At 41.7% G+C, this 12,002-nt stretch overlaps 1 pseudogene; it reads right to left on the reverse strand.

The window, feature by feature from the left end:
• Window positions 1-7,234: 7,234 nt before the first annotated feature.
• On the reverse strand, window positions 7,235-9,609 carry Fbl-ps2 (fibrillarin, pseudogene 2; annotated as a pseudogene).
• Window positions 9,610-12,002: the final 2,393 nt, after the last annotated feature.

Below are 12,002 nucleotides of genomic sequence, written 5' to 3' on the forward strand. Positions count from 1 at the left end.
GAGAACTTCAGAACAATTTCCCTTATGAATATCGACGCAAAAATACTCAATAAAATTCTGGCAAACCGAATCCAAGAGCACATTAAAACAATCATCCACCATGATCAAGTAGGCTTCATCCCAGGCATGCAGGGATGGTTTAATATACGGAAAACCATCAACGTGATCCATTATATAAACAAGCTGAAAGAACAAAACCACATGATCATTTCATTAGATGCTGAGAAAGCATTTGACAAAATTCAACACCCCTTCATGATAAAAGTCCTGGAAAGAATAGGAATTCAAGGCCCATACCTAAACATAGTAAAAGCCATATACAGCAAACCAGTTGCTAACATTAAACTAAATGGAGAGAAACTTGAAGCAATCCCACTAAAATCAGGGACTAGCAAGGCTGCCCACTCTCTCCCTACTTATTCAATATAGTTCTTGAACTTCTAGCCAGAGCAATCAGACAACAAAAGGAGGTCAAGGGGATACAGATCGGAAAAGAAGAAGTCAAAATATCACTATTTGCAGATGATATGATAGTATATTTAAGTGATCCCAAAAGTTCCACCGAGAACTACGAAAGCTGACAAACAACTTCAACAAAGTGGCTGGGTATAAAATTAACTCAAATAAATCAGTAGCCTTCCTCTACACAAAAGAGAAACAAGCCGAGAAAGAAATTAGGGAAACGACACCCTTCATAATAGACCCAAATAATATAAAGTACCTCGGTGTGACTTTAACCAAGCAAGTAAAAGATTTGTACAATAAGAACTTCAAGACTCTGAAGAAAGAAATTGAAGAAGACCTCAGAAGATGGAAAGATCTCCCATGCTCATGGATTGGCAGGATTAATATAGTAAAAATGGCCATTTTACCAAAAGCGATCTACAGATTCAATGCAATCCCCACCAAAATACCAATCCAATTCTTCAAAGAGTTAGACAGAACAATTTGCAAATTCATCTGGAATAACAAAAAACCCAGGATAGCTAAAACTATCCTCAACAATAAAAGAACTTCAGGGGGAATCACTATTCCTGAACTCAAGCAGTATTACAGAGCAATAGTGATAAAAACTGCATGGTATTGGTACAGAGACAGACAGATAGACCAATGGAATAGAACTGAAGACCCAGAAATGAACCCACACACCTATGGTCACTTGATTTTTGACAAAGGAGCCAAAACCATCCAATGGAAAAAAGATAGCATTTTCAGCAAATGGTGCTGGTTCAACTGGAGGGCAACATGTAGAAGAATGCAGATCGATCCATGCTTATCACCCTGTACAAAGCTTAAGTCCAAGTGGATCAAGGACCTCCACATCAAACCAGACACACTCAAACTAATAGAAGAAAAACTAGGGAAGCATCTGGAACACATGGGCACTGGAAAAAATTTCCTGAACAAAACACCAATGGCTTATGCTCTAAGATCAAGAATCGACAAATGGGATCTCATAAAACTGCAAAGCTTCTGTAAGGCAAAGGACACTGTGGTTAGGACAAAACGGCAACCAACAGATTGGGAAAAGATCTTTACCAATCCTACAACAGATAGAGGCCTTATATCCAAAATATACAAAGAACTCAAGAAGTTAGACCGCAGGGAAACAAATAACCCTATTAAAAAATGGGGTTCAGAGCTAAACAAAGAATTCACAGCTGAGGAATGCCGAATGGCTGAGAAACACCTAAAGAAATGTTCAACATCTTTAGTCATTAGGGAAATGCAAATCAAAACAACCCTGAGATTTCACCTCACACCAGTGAGAATGGCTAAGATCAAAAACTCAGGTGACAGTAAATGCTGGCGAGGATGGGGAGAAAGAGGAACACTCCTCCATCGTTGGTGGGGTTGCAGACTGGTACAACCATTCTGGAAATCAGTCTGGAGGTTCCTCAGAAAATTGGACATTGAACTGCCTGAGGATCCAGCTATACCTCTCTTGGGCATATACCCAAAAGATGCCCCAACATATAAAAAAGACACGTGCTCCACTATGTTCATCGCAGCCTTATTTATAATAGCCAGAAGCTGGAAAGAACCCAGATGCCCTTCAACAGAGGAATGGATACAGAAAATGTGGTACATCTACACAATGGAATATTACTCAGCTATCAAAAACAATGACTTTATGAAATTCGTAGGCAAATGGTTGGAACTGGAAAATATCATCCTGAGTGAGCTAACCCAATCACAGAAAGACATACATGGTATGCACTCATTGATAAGTGGCTATTAGCCCAAATGCTTGAATTACCCTAGACGCCTAGAACGAATGAAACTCAAGACGGATGATCAAAATGTGAATGCTTCACTCCTTCTTTAAAAGGGGAACAAGAATACCCTTGGCAGGGAAGAGAGAGGCAAAGATTAAAACAGAGACTGAAGGAACACCATTCAGAGCCTGCCCCACATGTGGCACATACATATACAGCCGCCCAATTAGACAAGATGGATGAAGCAAAGAAGTGCAGACCGACAGGAGCCGGATGTAGATCGCTCCTGAGAGACACAGCCAGAATACAGCAAACACAGAGGCGAATGCCAGCAGCAAACCACTGAACTGAGAATAGGACCCCCGTTGAAGGAATCAGAGAAAGAACTGGAAGAGCTTGAAGGGGCTCGAGACCTCATAGGTACAACAATGCCAAGCAACCAGAGCTTCCAGGGACTAAGCCACTACCTAAAGACTATACATGGACTGACCCTGGACTCTGACCTCATAGGTAGCAATGAATATCCTAGTAAGAGCACCAGTGGAAGGGGAAGCCCTGGGTCCTGCTAAGACTGAACCCCCAGTGAACTAGACTGTTGGGGGGAGGGCGGCAATGGGGGAGGGTGGGGAGGGGAACACCCATAACGAAGAGGAGGGGGGAGGGGGGATGCTTGCCCGGAAACCGGGAAAGGGAATAACACTCGAAATGGATATAAGAAATACTCAAGTTAATAATAAAAAATAAATAAATAAAATAAAATGTGCTTCCTTTGTACTTGTGATGGTTTGCATATGCTTGGCCCAAGAAGTGGCAATATTAGAAGGTGTGGCCTTTTTGGAGTAGGTGTGATGTTGTTGGACGAAGTGTGTCACTATAAGCATGGGCTTTAAGCCCCTCACCCTAGCTGACTGAGACAGACTTCTCCTGGTTCCCTTCCAAATAAGATGTCGAACTCTCAGTTCTCTAGCATCATGTCTGCCTGCACACCGCCATGCTCCCATCTTGATGATACTACAATACACCTCTGAACCTGTAAGCCAGCCCCAGTTAAATGCTGTCCTTATAAGAGTTGCCTTAGTCATGGTGACTATCACAGCAGTGGAACCTGTAACTAAGAGAATACTGCACAGCTTGGAAACACCTTGTTGCTCCTCTGTGCATTCCTTCTGCCTTTCTACTTTGGGATCTACAAAACGGCTGAGCTAAATCTTGAATTTTTTTCCTGGGATGGAGAAAGTGAGGAAAGTCAGTAAGATTTTTACATGCAATCATGCAATTGATTACAGTACCTGAGGGTAGATATTATTTGTGGCAGGAACTGGATGGAATATATTTCTGGCAAAGCTCTATTATGCTTTTGGGTTGAATAAATCTGGAGCACACATCAAATGGAATTCTTCATAACTCTTTTGTTTTAATGCCCTAGTGCCTAAAATGTTGATCTCAAAAAGAAAAATGTGTAAATGTATTTTATAATTTAAAGTTAAAAAATACATAATAGAATATATTCTATATATATTAATATAGAAGAAGTTTATTTTGAGCATAATAAGCTATACATGAAAAAACGTTAGGGTCTCATATATAAGACAACCTCCATAGAGTGGTAATAGCTTCCTTTCAAAAAGATTTTATTGTTCTTTCTATTTATGTGTATGTTTTGTATATACATATATATATGCTATGTACATTCCTGGTGTCCATGGAAGCTATACAAGTGTACTGGGTCCCCTGGAATGGAGTTATAAATGGTTGTGAGCTGCTATGTGGGTGCTGGAATCAAACCAGCATCCTCTGTAAGAGCTGCAACTGCTTTTAACCACTGAGCGTCTTTCCAGCCTTTAGCTGTCACAGTTTCACTGAAAATGGCAAAGTAATTTTCATTGCCCTCTCCCCAGGAGCTTAGGTACCATTTACAAAGAGAGCATTTCAGTTTATTGACAAGGCAAGTATCCTCCCTGGAGAAGCTGGTTGGGCAAGACTCAGGTTGTAAGGTCTTTGTGGTTTTTGTGGTTCAGACACGTGTTAATAAATTATATCCATTCCTGTGGCCTGGCATGGGAATAAACTCTGAGTCCACCAATTACATTAGAAAGAACAAAATTGCTGTCCATTAAAAGTTAATGTGCTTTTTGTATTTTTTTATGCTTCATCCAAACGTCCCTGCTGTGTAAACTACATGCATGAAGCTGTGTTTAGCTAGAATGTGCCAAAGAACAAAACTTCCTGAAAGCGTGCAGGTGACTCCTAGATCATTTTCATTCCTTTGCTAATGAATGCTTTGTCTTCAACACTAAAATAGCACAGCTCTCATGACTGTCATAGCTTAACTGGAAGTGACCTGGGACATGATTTGTTTTAAAAATTAGCAGCCTAAATGCAATATTCTCTGTTGGGTTGGATTCTGAAATAAAAAGAGAATATTAGTGGAAACCCTGCAGCCTGACATTCATTTAATAATGACATATAAAAAATGTTAATTGTCTCATTTTGACAAGTGTACCCTGGCAGAGCAAGATGTCCCCCTTAAGAGACACTGGATATATGCTGTGTAGGGACTCTGTGCTGCCATTTCCTGCAAACATAAAAAGACTGAGGACCAATAGGACTTTCAAGTGAGGATATTGAGAAAGTTCTAAACTAGGAAGGAATTCCCTGGCTTAGGATTATATGTACTCACGAAATGGTAATATAAGCCTAAAAATGAGACTTTAAAGCATGTTGTTATGGAAACAAAACACATGTGTAAGTGAAAATGATGGCTGTAACAATAAAAAGCATTTTTGGAATTAAAATTCTCTGTGTTAAGCATTTGGAAGCTGCCAACAGCAGCTGAAGATGTTTCTGAACACTCAAAGGATTGGCATTTGTGGTGCTGATGAGGTGAAGTTGGGGGGGGGACTGTCCTCCACTGTGTTCTTTGCCCCCAAGTCTTTTATTCTTTGATCACTTTATCATTCTTAAAGATTAGGGGGTGACCCTAAAAATTGTTTTAACTCAAACATTTAAAGTTTCCGCTTCATTGATTTTTACAGAAAGCACAAGACTCAAAACCAAAGGCTACCCTGTGGTTTGTGAGCTGTTTTCAAATACATCCCCACTCCTTTTCCATCAATAAATGCACCCCTCCCCTCAACAAAAGGGCATACAACTCTGATTCGGTCAAATGTGGTACCCTCTTCCTCTAAACATACTGCTCAAAGTGAGATGGTACAAACAAGCAGGGTCCAATGAGAAACGCTGAAATCTAAGCAGGAAAGAACCTAAGTTCACTCTCAATCAACAGGCACCAGCAGCCAGGAAGCCCAATATCCAGGTCTAATGAGAGCCACATAACGATTCTTGCTGAATTCTGAAAAACTGAATTTTGTGCTTCAATATGAAATTAATACAAAAGAGGAAAGCGGGAAACACACTGGGGACCTGGTAAGAACCCACAAATTAGGGAGCCCTGCTTCTTCCTCTCAGCTTTGCTCTCTCTACTAAACGAATGAAAATTCATACCCAAGGCTAAGCGCTACCCACTGGGATGCAGTCAAAGTGTGTCAGCCATGATGAGAGGCTATAGGGTGTGCAAAGCTGAGGTCTGTTGCTAAGAACAGAAACTGCAAGAGTAGGGTGAGATCTCTGATGTTGATGACTGGTTTATAAAATCCTCAGGTATAAAACTAGCAAAAACCCAGCCGAGGTCTGAAGAGAATTATAGCCCAAGAAAACCTCTAGCTTGGCAGTAAGCAAGCCTGTAGCTGTTTGTAGCTGAGGGCTACTCAGGCTCAAAAACAGTGAGTTGGTGAATAGTGTGGTCCTGGCATGTAATAGCAAAGGGTGATTTACTTTGGTTTTGTGCAGACCCATAGCACCAAGACTGAGTTGTAAGGCTCTTATTTCACAGTTAAGAAAGAAAATTTAGATGGCATTTGAATTTGTTAGATCAAGAGAAGCCCAAACTTCAGCTACAAAGAGACAAAGCATACACCCTGGAATTCCTAGATGTAAACACAAAGTAGTCACTGGATGAGCCTGCACTATTTCACTGGAAGATGAGCTGTATGAAGAGATGTTGCATTAAATTCAGCAAGGGGGACTTTTGGAATTGCATGTAGGGGGAGAGCAAGGGTGTAGAGGATGACAATGAATTGTGGTAGGCTGGTGCTATGGCTTACATCTGTAATCCCAGCACTCAGGAAGCTGAGGCAGAAAAATAACCAGGAGTTTCCATCCAGCCCAGATTACAGTATGAAATTCTATCTCATAATACCAAATAAATTACAGTAAAAAAATAAAAGCACTCTGAAAAAAAAAAAGCATGCTCTGATGTCATGCGTCTTTCTTAACTTGGCTGGCACTAGACCTTTTCTCTCTCCCAGTGCTAGAATATCTCTTCTGGGACAGATGTGAGCACAAATCTACCTGATCATAACACTCCATCCCTCAGACACTATTAGGGACCGAGCATGTCACCCAATTGAGAATCCTTCTTTGGAACTGGTGAAGAGACGCAAGGGAGAGATAGGACTCTCTCCAAAGATCCTCAAAGCAGATGGTGCAAGCCTAGAGCTGTGAGCAACCTACTTCTCTGGCAGCCTGGATGATGGAAGAAAATAATATCATGCACAGAGGAGGCTGGGCTGAGACTAGAAGAGTGAAAGACCTGGTGAGGTAACTTCCATCTAGGCCGGAGGCCAAACCCGTTCAGGGACCTCATTTGTTCTTATCCTCATTCTGCCTCTCTCTCTTCCCTTCCCTTCCCTCCCTCCCTCTCTCTCCCCCTTCTCTCTCTCTCTCTCTCTCTCTCTCTCTCTCTCTCTCTCTCTCTCTCTCTCTCTTCCTTTCTTTCTTTCGACAGCTGAGTCTCGTTTAATAGGGAAAAAAAGCCCAATAACAACTCTCCCCCCCCAAAAAACCCACTGCAACAGTAGCAACAGACATTTCTTCCAATTCAGACAGCTCTGAGTTTCAGCTCTTTGCCTTGGGAGGTGGTCTGTACACACCTAAACCACAGTGTGGCCTTATTCTTAAGGCTCTAGAGTCAACTGCTGCCCAGACTTCAAGTTCTCCTGCTATGTCTTCTCTTCAGATGCAAATACAACTCCCACCAAGGCTCTGAACTCAATACAGTTTGCCTTAATTGAGACCACAAAGTGTCCTCCATTCCCAGGAAGGTGGGGCATTCAAGGCCACATCCAGGTTTGGTCTGGCTGGTCTACATTGACCAAGATCACATCCCCCATTGCAATAAGCATGAAGTATTAATTAATGTGGGTGCTGAGCACCTTCAGTCACAGAAATAATGTTGGTCCTCTTAGCCAAGTTGATGAGGTCACAGCCTGAGTGGTTGGAGAACTCAAATGCACAGACCAGACCATTTGGGATCATATTAGAGACAGGGGAGGCTCCAGTGCCTGAGGCTGCCCCAGGGTAGAGCACACTTGGCTTGATGTAAATCTGGTCTATGCTGCCCAGGATTACTGCTGCCAGCTTGGAGCCAAAGGGGTTCTAGGCTTGGTACTCAGTTTTGTCATCTCCTTCTGAAATAGAGACTCTCTTCTCTTCATACACAGATTCTCCAAGGACCAGATTGTTTTTGACAAGAGCTTCCTTCCTCCTTTCTGCAAGGGATAAAAACACTCTCATGAAAATTCAGTTCCACCATCACTGCTCTTTCCTGACTGTTTTCCTCTTTTGCCTCCCCAGCTGTCACCTCAATCCTGGTTGCCCCCAGCTTGGAAGCCTCCACCTCAGCCACCTCCTCCTTCACCTCCTGAGGTTACCACCTCAACCTCCACCATCTACCACCAAAACCTCCTCTGCCACCAATCTCTATTTCTGGGTTTCTACACTTCTAGTAGTAACACCTATTTACTGAGGAAGAAATTTGGAAAGTATAGATAAGTACAAAGTAAAAGAAAAACCATCGACAGATTCTCTCTCTCTCTTTCTCCCTCTCTCTCTCTCCGAAACAGGTTAGAATTTAAAGTTTTCCAGAACTTTAAATACTCATTTATAATTATTGTCATAATAGATTCATTTTACATACCTATGATTATAATAACTATTCTACATGGTTCTGATTATAATGAATATTCAAATTTGTAAGGTGGTATGTAATGTATGTATGTATGTATTTATTTATTTATTCATTTATTTTCAAGACAGGGTTTCTCTGTATAGTCCTGGGTGTCCTGGAACTCCTAGATCTATCTGACTGTGTCTTTCTAATGCTAGGATTGAAGGTATGCAACACCACCATCCTCTGATGGCTATTTTTTTGATGGTGAGAAATTAATTTCTGTTTCCTAAATTAAACTTTTTTTTAACTTTGTGATGACAGCCTTGATGTACTACAAGAGGTTACAGCAACCTGGAAAAACAAGAAAAAAATTGCCTAAACTTAATAACAATGGAAAGGGAGAAGAGAGGAATTTGAGACTAAGGAAAGAAATGAAAAGGTTTGCGCATGGGGCCTGAGTCTAGATGATGTCTAGACTTCTGGCTTGAGACCTGGTGAAGAATCCATAAGTGAGAATGAGGTAGTGCTACCCCAAGCATCTCTTCACTTAAGTCCTACCTGTCTACATCAAAAGGGATCTAGAATCAACCCCAAAGTGAAGCCCTTCATGTGGGTCAAGAGCAAAACAGTTGTCCAGCATGCCCAAGGCCCTGGGTTCAGTCTCTAGCCCTGCCACCCCAAGCATTCACAGTAAAGGAAAACACAAAGATCACTGTAGCTGGTGAAAAACTGCACAATTTGTTCACAAATGGGAGAAATAGTGTAGGCCTGTGCCTACTTCCTATCTTCCTATAGGAAGACCCCTTGGCATGGCTCAAAAATAACATTGAGACTGATATCTGTTGCCAGTCAGACTCCAAGGCCTTTCTTTACATTGCGACTCACTGTGGGGCAGAAGCCACTGTACCTGAGTTATATAATGATTGACACACACTACATGGTTATTAAACATTTACTGACTGAATAAATAAGCTATATGCCCATCTGGTCATTTTAGAGCAGGGATAGAACTGTATTTTGCCATCTTATTTTGAAGGCAGGGATAAAGCAGAAGAGAAATGGTTTTAAATATATTTAAATATTTTTTCTTTCCAACCATTGTCAGCATATAATTAGTTTTTAAATCAATTTTAAGTTAGCATAGGAAGTAACGGTTTCATTGTAGCATTTTTGTGCTTGTGTGTAATTATACTTCTTATTCCACACCCACTGTGTCTCCTCCCTGTCCTCCGCTCCTTGCTGGTGGTCCTTACCTCCCAAATACTCCTCCGTTCCTGTCACACGTGTTCGGCTACCACCCATCCCATTCCTTGAAAGTCTGTATGTGAAGGAAGCCAAGTGGCATTTGTTCTCCTGAGTTCGACTTGTTTCATTTAACATGATGATATCTAACCCATCTGTCTACTTCCAGCTGCCACAACTTCAATTCCTTTATAGATGAAAATTCTATTGTGTACATATACCAAATCTTTTTATCTATTCATCTACTGATGGACATCTAGGCTAGCTCATTTCCTGAATACTATGAGTAGTACAGCAATGCACATGGATGTCCATGTGTGTTTCTCTGTGGAATGTTGACTCAGAGTCCTTTGTGTATATACCGGGAGTGGTATGCTTGGTCACAGAGCAGGTCATTTTGAGGTTTTTGAGGAATCTCCATGCCGCATGCATAGTGGCTGAGTGTATGCTCTCTTTCCCAGACATCCTCATCAATATATATTGCCATTTGTTTTCTTAATAATAGCCATTTTGTACAACAAATACATAGGCGAATGACAGCAGCAAACCACTGAACTGAGAGCGGGACCCTCATTGAAGGAATCAGAGAAAGGACTGGAAGAGCTTGAAGGGGCTTGAGACCCCATATGAACAACAATGCCAAACAACCAGAGCTTCCAGGGACTAAGCCACTACCCAAAGACTATACATAGACTGACCCTGGGCTCCAACCTCATAGGTAGCAATGAATAGCCTAGTAAGAGCACCAGTGGAAGGAGAAGCCCTTGGTCCTGCCAAGACTGAACCCCCAGTGAACGTGATTGTTGGGGAGAGGGCGGTAATGGGGGGAGGGTGGGGAGGGGAACACCCATATAGAAGGGAGGGGGAGGGGTTAGGGGGATGTTGGCCCGGAAACCGGGAAAGGGAATAACAATTGAAATGTAAATAAATACTCAAGTTAATAAAGATTAAAAAAATTTAAAAAAAGAAAATAATAGCCATTCTGAAAGGGGTAGGATAGACTCATAATTTTAATTTGCATTTTCCTAGTGTCTAAAAATGTTCAACATTTGTTCCAAATAATATTTCCATTTATTGCCCACTTTACTTCTTTTTTGAGAATTGTCTTTTGAGTTCATCAGTCCATTTACTGATTGGATGAGTTGTTCTTTTAGTGTTTCAGTGTAACGATATGTTTTATATATAAATTCCTGGAGGCACATTCCTGCTACCTACCCTAACGGTTTATGTTCCTGACTGAAAGACACACACACAGCCTTTATAATTTGATATGCTTTAAATGGTGCAATAGCTGGGTCACTTATTAACTTCTACTTGGTGGTAAATACACCACTTACTAACTCTACATTCTTCCTTGGTTGTGAAAAAGCCAGACTTGGGGGTCAATGTAAGGCCAGTGGGAAAGTTCCATCACAAACCTCCAAGCACAAAGACCCCTCCCTTCCAGGGAGTAGTTAGTTCCTGGAGTAACTGCAAAAACTGTCAAACAAAGCCACTTGTGACTCCCAACCGACCTCCCATTGACTCCCAACTGTACCCCCTGGAAAGTCAGGAATGGTCCTCTGATCACAAGTCAACTTGGAGGTCACTTTACCCCATCAATAATACCCCGCCAAGTTACCAATTGTTTGAATTCTGTCCTAATTGTTTGCAACGTATATAACTCCCTGTCAGAGTCTACTTGGGGCCTCCCCTTGAAGTGGGAGGACCCCAGCATGCCAGAATTAAACTCCTCTTGCTTTGCATCGATCACTGTCTCCATGAGTCTCATTGAAGAGGTCCTGGAAGAGATTCAATTCAGACCTCACAGTTTCCCTAGACCCAGCAGGTTACTTAACTGGGCCACACTCTCCCAGCTCCTTCACATGCTGGCTATGCCTCCCTGTCGTCCACTCTTTTCAGGCATGATGGCTCTCCACTCCTTTCTCCTTCTCTTTCGGTCTGAAGCTCGTGAATCCTGAATATCCCACCTCTGTCTGTCCTTCCCAACCATTAGCTGCTGCCATCTGTAATTACCAATCAGAACTGACTTGGGGCAGGGTCCCTCAGTGTCTTACTACAACAGATGTGCTGGCTCTAGCAGCATTAGACAAAACCCACTGCACTTCAGTCTGTCAGTTTTTTTTATATTCTATGTAAGACTTCCTGTCTGATGCACACTGGCAAAGATTTCTCCATTTTTCAGGTTGTCAGTTTACTCTGCTGATCCTTTGCTGTGTAGAAGCATTTTAATTTCATTTAAACTTATTCGTTGATTCTAGGGATCATTCTGTGCTTCTAGAGACCTTTTTTTTTAGAATGTTTTATCTTGAAGTATTTTCCTATGCTCTCCTCTAGAAGTCTCAGAGTTTCAGATTTTGTATTAAGGTTTTCCATCTATTTCAAAATTGTAATTGTGCAAATGTGAGCTGTAAGTCAGGGTTCATCTACAAGTGGACATCCAGCTTTCCAAGCACCATCTCTTTACAAAGGTGTCCTTGGGTGGCAGTGGCTGTGTGTGTCTACTTTTCAGTCTGCTGTTGTGTTGGTGT

Source organism: Rattus norvegicus, chromosome 14 (assembly GCF_036323735.1).
Source record: "Rattus norvegicus strain BN/NHsdMcwi chromosome 14, GRCr8, whole genome shotgun sequence".
Lineage (NCBI taxonomy): Eukaryota > Metazoa > Chordata > Mammalia > Rodentia > Muridae > Rattus > Rattus norvegicus.